The sequence below is a fragment of the Oxyura jamaicensis genome, chromosome 9 (assembly GCF_011077185.1).
Source record: "Oxyura jamaicensis isolate SHBP4307 breed ruddy duck chromosome 9, BPBGC_Ojam_1.0, whole genome shotgun sequence".
Lineage (NCBI taxonomy): Eukaryota > Metazoa > Chordata > Aves > Anseriformes > Anatidae > Oxyura > Oxyura jamaicensis.
Genome location: NC_048901.1, coordinates 4841364 through 4849450, shown reverse-complemented (window position 1 = coordinate 4849450; position 8087 = coordinate 4841364). Strand labels below are relative to the sequence as shown.

General features: G+C 43.7%; 1 long non-coding RNA gene across 1 annotated transcript; it reads left to right on the top strand.

The window, feature by feature from the left end:
• On the top strand, window positions 1-930 carry LOC118171765. Its single transcript, XR_004753369.1, has 3 exons — window positions 1-107; window positions 254-369; window positions 443-930. It is a non-coding gene; the product is annotated as an uncharacterized LOC118171765 (long non-coding RNA).
• Window positions 931-8087: the final 7157 nt, after the last annotated feature.

Sequence of the window (8087 nt, the reverse complement as noted above, 5' to 3'; positions counted from 1 at the left end):
CCCTTCCCCGTGCACAGGGCCAAGGAAAGAGTTAAGCAGGGAGGGAAGGTTAACAAGGTGGAGGAGACTCCACTTTCCCAGGGCTGGAGTGCAGGTCACAGACCGTGGTACGTGAGGCCAGGAGCCTCATGTGTTTCAACTCAACGCAAAACCTCTCTCCCCAGCTTGGCCCTTTCACAGTGGGTTCCCCTGGTCTGTCTCTTTCTCAGACATGCGCCCACACCTACCCAAACAATCACATCAATTCTCACAGGGTTGGAAAGGAAGGAAGCAGATAAACTATTACTGTCATCTCCAAGTCCTGAGTGATTGAAGTTGGACAAGAGTAGGTGTATTGCTCAAGGACAAGGAGCACACAAGTCCCCAAATGTGTCAGTCACTTTTAACGCATCCATTTAATCTTGGAGACGATTAAACCACCCACCTTTAATTTTCATCTCAGGATTTCCAAACCTCACAAAGGATGAAGGTGGGCACTCTCACAGATGGCCAAAGGGGGTGCAGAGCAGTACACTCAATTGTGCCAGGTACAATTGTGCCCAAGCTGGACCAAGCTCTCCCACGGCTGTTGTCTTGCTCTTGTGTTATAATCTTTTTGGACCTTGTTGTTCTAGTGGGAAGATTAGTTCTCCCTGAGTTCATGGTTGTATTTTAGATTTAGAATACAATTTTTTGGATCTGAGAAGAAAAAAAACACACAAACATTGTTTAAGCTATTGTTTTTTAAAACACTGATCATATTTGTCTCTGTGTATTTGGTTGATTTGATTTTGTATTCTTTCCATTTTCATGTGCCTCTGCAGTTCCTACTGCACACAGCCAAAGTAGCTGCAAGATATCCTTTTTCTTGGTATATTGACGCTTCTGGATCCATCTCAACAAAAGGAAGAAAATGAACAATAATACAAACATTATGAAATCAATGAGAACTATGAGCACCAGCATTTTCTAGAGGTTTTTTTTTTTGCTTGCTTGCTTGTTTTGGTTTAGTCTGGGCTTTCCTGGGGTTTTAGTTTATATTAGGCCAGGTTAGGCTGAGGCTTTTCACTGTCCCAACAAGTGACTAAGAGAAGGAGGCTATATGGTATATATTACAAGCTGCTTTCCTATCTCTCTTCTTGGGTAACCTGTTTAATTATCCTGTGATTCACTTGTTTATCAGATAATGCTACTTATATTCCTGGCTGTGAGAATATGATGTTCTTGATAAACATGAAACGCCTGCGATTCTCAGATGAAAGAATGATATAAATAAATAAATCTCCCCACCTAGGAACAATGAACTTTTTTGCCCTCCTTAATACTGTTAGATGCTAAAGTAGCCAAAGGCAACAAATGATGCTTGCTAGCATCTCTGACTGTCTGGAAGCATGCAGCTCATCCCAGCAGGCCTGCTTAGGTCAGCAGGAGCCATGGAGCAGGGCTTTTTTGCTTCACTGACATGAGAGAAGAGGTGCCAGTGCACAGGACAGCAGCCTGAGATGTGAGAGACCAATTACAGATCCCTCCCCTCCTCCAGGTTCACTGTGGTACTCTGGAAATTTGCTTGCTTTGGCTAATATTCTTCATAAACTTTAAAGAAGAGCACCTCTTTCCTGCCTAAGGCTGATGTAAAATAACTGCATCGAGAACCTCAGGGCGCTGAGCTCTAACAGAAAGGGAAACAAGGCAGATAACTTGTTACTCTTTTCACTCAGAGAAGGAACCACAAAATTCAAAGGACTTCCTCTGGCATGATGGCCAGCTGTTCAGCTGGGGCCAGCACTTGTTGTCTCCGTCCCCTGCAGCTTACCCCAAATGCAAGCCTGCTCTGGTGCTGGTCCGCAGCCTAGCCCTCCCTGGGACAGCTGTGTCTTGTCCCAGCAATGAAAATGTTAGCTGCACAGAGCAGGCAAGAGGATGTGAGACACGCAATGTTCACAAGGGACTTTGAATTCCATCCTAGAGAATATACAAAAGACCAGTCCTTCCTTCTCTTCAGGAAGAAATGTAAACTGTGTGCCTCTAAGGATGGATATCCCCCTTCTCTCTTTCTCTCCTCAGAACATGATAACCTGATCAAGGTCTCCTGTAAAATGGAAGAGAGGGGAAGAGGGAAAAAAAATGCTGCTTATTTTTTAATAAGAGGAATGGAGCTACAGATTATCTTTGAATTTCAGACAAGCCCCAGTGCTGTATCTTTCAAGACTTTAGTGGAGCATCATCTCATCCTTTTCCTTCTAGATACATAATGCTACAAAATGATCCACTGCTATTGCCAATCCCGCCAGCAACAGCAGGCTAATGAGTGTCATTAACTGCTTTCCAGCCTGTTGGCACCGTGCTCCTGCTGTACAGGGAAGCAGGGAACACTTATGGCAGCAGGGAGCGGTGCTGGCACTGCTAAAAGCCCAGCACCACCTGGATGCTTCTCCAGAAGTGACTTTCCACATGCAGCCCTGCAAGAGAGGGCTGTGGGAAGTCTTGGGTTGTACGCATGTGCTGTGCGTATGTGTTAATTTTTATCAACTGCATAGCATTTTACACCAGAGGATGCTGATGATGACCTTTATATTTCTGTTGACTTTGGTTAAGTGGGTGAGTGTTATCTAAGAAATGACAGTGAGGCTCATGGGTGATGTGATGGTAGCACCTACCCATATTTACTGAGGAACTGCTCATCGTGCTTTCACTAAAGGAACAGCAGCAACAGCTCTGTCAAGTTCTCTCACTTGGGGTCAAGCTGATGAGTGTTAAATATAATTAACTTCAGTCACACCTAATTAACTACTTTATGGCCAGGATGCGTACCTCAAATTTTCACTGTGATTTTTTAGTGTGATATTCATTAAGCTGTTATAAATCAATGTGAATGAAAGACCAGATGAAAGGGATTGACCAGTATGTCTCTGCTGAGAGTCATTGCTGGTGAGATGAAGATGGCTGCTGACACAACTCAGCGTCAGCAATGGTTGTTGTGCTGCAGTGGCAAGGAAAAGTATTGCTTTTGAGCTGGCTGCTCAAGGTTTTTGCTACTTCAGGTGGGCTAAAGGTGCTATATTTTGTGTTTGGGTGAATATTTACAGTTACACATTACTATTGTATTAAGGCTCATGGAGGGCATTCAAAATATCATATGTGAAAAAGACTTTTCTTTTTTTTTTTTTTTTTTTTTTTTTTTTTTCAAAGTTTCTCTTCCATGGCCTTTTGTTTGTCTTGTGAAGCACTATTATCAGTAAAAAAACAAGAACGTAATGTGCATGGGGAATAGGTAGATTAAAAGTGCAAGATTAAAAGCATCCTGTATAGGAATATTTGTGAGATACATGTGTGCCAGGGAAGGATCGCAGACACAGGAATTTGGAGGAAAACTACTAGACTCCTTTAGTCCTTGTATTTATGTCTAGATAGAAAGCGATTTTTCCCTCACTCTCTGTTGAGAATTGTGCCAGTTTGAACTGGGGAAGTCCAATAAAAGGAATTCTGTCTGTATGTTCCTGCTGTACCTGTTGTTTTCCTCTCACTACTGCTTTTCTGTAGGGCTGTAGCCCACGGAATTTTGATTTTATATTTTTTTTTTTAATTTTTTTTTAGCCCTATCCTTTTCTTCTTTTTCTCTTCTGTATAGAAGACAGCTTAGGGCAGTCAAGTCAGGTCAAACATGACTTTTTCTATTCCTTGGCACTTCTAATGCTGACTGCTACCACCTCTTCTGATTGGCGCGGTACATGCTTTCCTAACATCTACATGCAATTCACATGCTGACATATGGTTAACATCAATTTTATAGGGGCCTGGAAGCACAAGTGATTGTGTTAACTTTTCCTGTTATAAAGTGGGGCCCAGAACTTGTTACTTCTACTGTGGGTCACCAGTTCAAATGCAAACTCAGGACAGGACTAGCCAAGCTTGATGTGGGGATTTATTGGTTTTTGCAATGCAGTCTCTGTGAGATTGGTACCTTCAGCACACTGAAAGGAAGCAGTTTGAAGATAAAGAGGAGACATTTTATGCTTCAGTCTGCAAAAGCAGCAGCAAGCATGTGAATTGGGCAATGTGAGTTAGGTAGTGAAATCACAGACCTCCATGCCAGGTCTGGTGGACTGGCAGAGCCATGATGAGCACTGACTGTCCTCACCTGGTATCTGCTCACCAAGGCACAGTCCCAGCTGCTACTGCTCACAAAAGGCTCCCAGGCTCCTGAACTCTGAATGTTGTCCCTGTGCCATCATGGTGGCAACTTCATGCAGCAAATGACCGGTCTCTTCCTTTCACTGACTCTGATTTTGGAGAGGTGGACTTTGTTCTCACAAATGTTACCTGCAAAGTGGCATTACAGTTCATGGAGGTCAGGGGCAGGCTCCAGGTAGTATTTAGGGAAGATAACCCTGCATGCCCCTCAAACCCAAGCCAGGAAGTTGTCTTTTAAGAACAATGTCACTCCCTTTCACTTTTTTTGTTGTTCCCTCTGAGCTCTGGAAACACGCACTTTATTGCTGCACAGCAACTTCCCTGAACTCTATCTGGGAGATTAATGGTTTATTGAAGAACAGGCAGGATTTAGATTGTCATCAAGAGACTCATAAAAGTAAGCATGTAAAAAGTGTTATGGAAACAGAGTGTGGCCCCTTGGAGTTTTCAAGGATGGAAGCTGGACTGTACGCATGCCCTGCATCTAGCTCCTGCGCCCCTTTGCTGGGGCACATGTGGAACAGCAGTGGGAGTCATTATTTGTCCTGGAAATTAATGTGTCCCTTGTGATGTCATTTACTTTAAATGCACCTTTGCACACACGCTGATTTTTTTTTTCCAGGCTAGCTGCTGATTTGTGTGTATGTGTCATACGTCACTGGGAGCACATTAATGGCAGTCAGGAACATTACTTTTGGATTCCTCACAGATATCCCTAGTGATCCAATTTGAAGCACTGCCTGGAAAATGATTAACTCCTCTCTTTGGTCTATAAGGGATAGGATTACACAAATCTGCTCCGCTGCTTCGGGCCACAGCCAACTCATTCCTGTAGACATCCTCATGTTCCCCTCCAGAGACCCGTGCTTTTAAGGAGTCTTGCACGTAAGCTATTGTTGCATCTGAAGGCCAAACTGTTCCATTTAAACCCTAGTCCATAAAAGTCACTGTGCTACAAAGCCCTAGGGAAAGACTGGGTTGCAAGCAGCCAGCAAGACAGTGAAAACAGCACTACGCTCTACTGTCAGCTACCCGTGTTAACCTCGTTTCCCTATTTTCCTGATCTTTCCATATTATTGGTGACATTATTTGTGTGTGTGTAAATAATGGCTTCACATATACCCGAAGTGTTATGAGATTAAGTATGCAGGAACTGGTTTATTTTGCAAGTGCACAGTTGCTGTCACTGCTCCCCTAATTTTGAAGATTGCCTGAAATTCACAAATTCCCCGTGCAGTTGCTGGACGTGCGTGTTAAAGCACAATGGGATGAGTTGGAGAACCCATGCTGAGTTGTGAAGTCACGGCTAACATGTTTAGGAAGCAGTTTCTTTGGTTAAAAGTTTAAAATAGAAGTTCTGAAGACTTGTTTGGACAGCTCATCCTTGCACACATAACTGCTTGCCCCAACTCCTTCTGTCTAGTGTCTTCCAGCTGAGTACTCTTGTTTCCATGGAGTCCCCTGTCCTCCCCAGAACTACCTGTTTCATAGATTTATTCTTGTATAGAATAGTAGAAATAAAATTAAAGTAGTAAAACAAATCCTAATTTGTTAGCTTTGTACACTTGTCAACCTGATAAATGTGGGGTTTGTTCTTGGCTTGTCTTGCTGGAGGGTATCTCCTATGAACTGCTGTGTTTTGCCAGCTGTTAGGGTGCTCTGCAATGTGGTGCGATCCTTAGTCACTCATGTTTCCTCTCTCACACATGCTTTTCCTTGCCTTCAGTCACAGGCTTCTCCAAAGGGTGGTTAATGCCATAGCTTGTTTTAGTGTGCCTTTCACAGACACTATTTTTCCCCCTTCAGTTTTCTTCCTGCTTTGCCCTGGCTCAGTGGTGCCACACCAACACCATGGCCCTTCCCCATGCAGGGCAGGCAGGGGGCTCTTGGGGCACCTCAGCACCCCTTCTGACCACAACAGAGGTTAACCTGTTGGGAATTAAAACTTAACTATTGTGGAAATAGGGCAGACATGTCCTGGCCTTCTGGTTGCCCTCACGTGGTGTCTCCATGTGGCCTTCCAGCCATTTTCCTTATAGGCATGGAAAAACTGGAAGTTATTGGAAAGCGTTCTCTTAATTATGCCACTGAACTTCCAGAGGAAACTGTAAGGTGATTAAAAACAAACAAAAAACATGAAATGAGAATTACTGCATCTGGGCAAGGTGCAGCTTGGTGCAGGGCTGCGAGTGCTGCACAGGCCTCACAGTGCTAATGGGGCCTATGAGGGAGGTTTTCACTGGGGGGCTGTTCCAGTGGGATTTTGGACCCAGCACATCCCAATGCCTCCACCCAAGGCCTTTTGCACTGGGGGGCCCATACATACTGTCAGGCTGGTTGTGGCAGTGGCTGCCTCTGCAGGCAGCTGAGGGGAAGGTCCTGCTGGGCTGGGCCAGGATGGTCTGGTGGGTGCCAGGCAGGCCCTTAGCTACCACGCTCACAACAAGAGCAATACACTGGTGATTTTCTTCATAATTGCACTTCTTGGGTGCCATTGCTCGCAGCTTTACACTTTTTAATGCCCCCTGAGGCATGTTATCACTCCCCAGCAATCGTGGCATGGTACACTTTATTGCTTAGTTACATATCCCCGGTCTGAGTAAAGTCTCCAGTTGTTAGGCTTGTCAAGCCCTATTGAACTGATAACATTTGCCTTCCAGCTCTGAAAAGCCTGGTGAAAGATGCACTGAGTGCATCCAATGGACGTTTTATCATTGCTGTGTCTTTAATGCAAATAGCTCTGATGTCTACTTGTACTTTACAAAGCTTATTTTTGTAGGATAAAAAACAATGTGGAGATGCTTAGACAACACTCCTCCCTCTTATCCATGTTGTACTGCCTGTTGGCCATGTCCTTGTCCATGGACATGGATGGTTTGTGGTAGAGATCATAGCTGTGACCTCAAGCACGTGGCAATTGAAAGCCGTTCTTTCCCACAGGCTGAAGTCTCCTTCAACTTTGCCTTGTTGATATTTGTGAACCTCTAATTAGGTGCCCTTTCATTTTGCTTTGTGTCTGAGGATGATACCATGTCATCCTCTTTTCTCAGGAGTTTTAATATTTCCAGTGACTTATGAAAAGGGCAATCCTGTCAGGCATTTTGTGACCTTTAATTTGGGAGAATGTTGTTCTTGAGGATGACTGTGGTCATTTTGTCTGCTGTGTTACTTGCAGTGATAGGTTTGCAATGATGGTCACTCTAGAAAACCAAATGACAGCTTTATAAGTGTGAACTAATGAATCCCAAAGTGAGTTCCTTCCTATCTAAGCTGTATAAAAATAAAACTTTATCGTCTTATGTTTGCTGATGTTTAAATGCATACAGTGAGGTACTCCATAGGAGCCAAATGGCCTGCAAAGCAAGGAAAAAAAATGGCGAATAAGAAGTTTGGGAAAATGGTATTTAGGTCATCCTGGAACTATTTATGAATTCAGGTCAAATTCTCTAACCAGTTACTTCTGGGATTTATTTTTGTCTTGACAGTCATTGTTCCCTTTTACTTAGCTCAGGGGTTAACGCATTTGGCTAGAAACTGGGAATCCCTGAGTCAATTCCAATCTGTGGTTGGGTGGAGCTGGATAATCCAGTTCTACTGAATTAACAGTGCTTTTGAGTGCCTTAGGAAGAAAGGGCAGTACACTCGCAATTTCTCCCATTGGACCTATGTCCTTACAGTATAGACTGTTTTCCCTGAGCCAGAGAACAAAATATGACAAATACTCTCTAGCCCAGTGTTTAGCAAATACATATAGGCAACAATATATTGTATTTTAATTCCTGCTCCAGTGACTGTAACTTGTATAAAGTTGCACACTAACATCAAGACACTCTAAGATTTGCTATCCTGAACCCCGGCAGCCAGGCATATCTCATCTGATATGAGATGTAGATACCTTCAGGACTTGATAGAAATCA